The sequence below is a fragment of the Empidonax traillii genome, unplaced genomic scaffold (assembly GCF_003031625.1).
Source record: "Empidonax traillii isolate 1590-97213 ecotype Southwest subspecies unplaced genomic scaffold, ASM303162v1 scaffold3813:size13263, whole genome shotgun sequence".
In the NCBI taxonomy this organism is placed as follows: domain Eukaryota; kingdom Metazoa; phylum Chordata; class Aves; order Passeriformes; family Tyrannidae; genus Empidonax; species Empidonax traillii.
The window spans coordinates 7,366-10,344 of NW_020959006.1; positions in this window are offsets into that span (position 1 = coordinate 7,366).

Genomic DNA, 2,979 nt, shown 5'->3' on the forward strand with positions numbered 1-2,979 from the left:
CTAAAACCAAAGGGACCTCTCTGTTTTGGTTGCCCTCAGTGGAGACAAAAAGGAATGCTGTGTGCTTCCTGCCCCTTCACACCAGTCAGGGTTGGTGTTTGGGTCTGGAGGGCATTTGCCTCCCCTCCACCATCAGAGTCAATGGGCTTCCTTGGAGATCTCCAGCACTGGCAGCTGGTAAGGCAGGATACCTGAAAACCTGCAGGAGCACTGCCTGTCGATGGGTCAGGATCTAGTGGGACAAAAGGACTGTCTGGCTCTTAACATCCACGATTTTTACCTTGAACTGTAGCAGGATTCTTTTGGAGAGCTGTTAACCCTGTTGGTGCATATGGCAAGGGGTGGGTTTCTCACTTAGCTACCCAATTTCTTGCTTTGACCAGCTCACCCAACAGCTGGCTTTGCACTCTGAAATTAAAAGAATGTGGCCCAAATAAGAAATGGTCTCCTGAGTCGCTGCCAAATGACACTTAGGTCTCTGCCTATAGCATATGCATCTGCCATCCCTTCTTTGTGCCAGTCCTGTCACAGCCTAGCCTCACAGTTCTTTAAGGGCTATTTGGACAATAAACATGCAGGGACAGTGTAAGCTGATACACCAGACTGGGAAGCACTACCGCAGGGAAAGAGTCACGTGTTCCTGTTTGGTCTGGTATGAAGTGAAGGGCCACCTCCAACAGGGACATTCCCTGGGAAGCAGTGCTGCCCAGAGCTGTTGTAGGGGTTTGCTTCAGGGTATGTGAGACACACGCTGTCTTTAGGTTACACAAGGGTGCTGCTCCTGCAATTCTTTAGAAGCCAGTCAAGTGTGCAGTGACAGTGGGTGCTGTGCCAGGAGTTACTGTCCTTGCCCTGACATGCCTTTAGTCCCTGCTAGGCAGCACACTGCGCTGGGGCGCATGTGTGGTCTGATTTCCAAATAATAATTCTGATTTCTAAAACTCAAACGAGAATTTTAACACATCGGGGACCAACAGTGAGTGATCTGTGGTTAATAAGGAGAGAGAAACTAAGTGGCAGTATTACTTTCTTAGTAGTACTGGAAATGCTACAGGCATTTTGAATTAAGAATTCTTGTCCTGCTAAATCACATTTTGCTGTAAGTCAAATGTCATCCTGCCAAAATAGCATTGATTTCACCAGATTAAAACTAGAACTAGGTGAGTAACTTGTACCTGTGTTTCAGGCTGGGGAGAAGGATGTAAGGGTAACATGCTTTCCTCTCCCATTTAGTCTGGGGATTTGTTTTTTGTTGTCAGTGGTGCTTCTTCCCCACAGATGTCTAGGGAATGCTCTGGTCTTCTTCTCTGACAATTTGTTTCAGAAATCATAACTGAATTTCTTTTATTTGATGTTCTGAAACGGCAGGTCAAACATGCGCAACTTCAGAAAACCACGGGGAAACAAACAGATCCTCATCTTAACTGTGTTACCAAGAAGCCTCATAGCCTAGAGAAATCCAAACTGATTTCTTGCAGGTCTACAAAAAAGCCTAACATTTAAAGGCAGGTATAGGTAGTCATTCTGCGGTTTTAATATTTGATTCCTGGAACAATGTCACTGAGGTGAGCTGCCTGCTTGCAGAGAAATGTACGTTGTAATAGACTAGTTATCAAAAGGTTGTACTGAAGGGAGGAACAGCCAATAACAAACACCATGCATAATGAAAGTACTACTTATTTTTTCTTTCTTTCTTTTTTTAAAGAAAACTCCTTCTATGTTATTAGATATTCTAAAGCCTAAAGAGTCTATGTTACACAGAAGAGATGTAAAGAATTTAAGCTGAGGTTGCACTCAACTTAGTGCTGGATAATTGTCTCATCATTCTAAGAGTATTAAACTGCTCAGTTAAAGCAGCTTGAATGCATCGGAATTCTGATCTGTTTGGAAAACGCAGGAAGGATACAGAAGACCAGTTTCTTCCCTAGAACTGTGCAGCCAAAATATCCCATAGCTGTTTCTGAATTGATGCTGATGAACTGAGAAAGCATTTTGTTAATATTCAACAGAATAAACCAAGACCTAACCAGCTTGTCCACACAGGAGATTGCCACACCTGAAAATGCTATTGTACCCTAGTGAGATATGCAGAACAAAGACTGTTCTTTACTGAAACTTAAAAAGAAGCCAAGAGGAAACAAAATCCTCCCAGTACACTCTACATGTACACCCCTGTATTTCTGTCACCTGTTTCTAGGCCACAGCTCAGCATGCAGGGGAGACCTCAAGTGGTTGTCTTCTGAACTTAACTGCAGTGAAAATTTGTGGCAATTGTGAAAATTGAAAATTGAAATTGTGAAAAAATAAAAATCGGATGTGGAGCCCAGAATTAATGTTTCAGCATTGAGTCATGGGAATCTCTCTCTGAGAGAACACTCATCCCTGCTGGGCCAGACAGGGACTGCCAGAGCATGGTTATGCTCAATCCTTACAGAATTTGGGATTCATCTGAGACATGGAGAGGGATAAGCCTCTAAAGGGGTACCTGGAGCAAATTACAGACGGAGAGGAAAAAGCAGAAAAAATTAAACCTCTGCTGGCAAAGCTTACAACACAGCCTTTAAAGTTCATACCAGGAAAATACATGCAAAGTCACCTTCCCATTATGAGACAAGCTTACTATGGTTGGATTTTACTTAAGATTAAGCAGAGAAGTAACCATTCCAGGTAGCCTTGGTCTAGCACTGTGGTGTTTTGGTGCTTTTTATTTATCAGGCCCTACCATTTTTCCAGTGGTTCAATGAAATCTGAAAATTTCACACGCAGCAGTGTTTATCTTCCTGGCAAAAAAACCCAACTACATGTCAAACATATGACTTCTAAACACCAACAAATAAATGCCAATTTCTGTTTTGGTTTTTTTTTTTTTTTTCATAGTGCTTCTTGGCAAAACACCACTCAATGAGAATGCAAGCTCTTTAACCACAAAATTTTTAAAAATTTAGCCATCTTTCACCCTGTCTTCAGCCCATACACAAT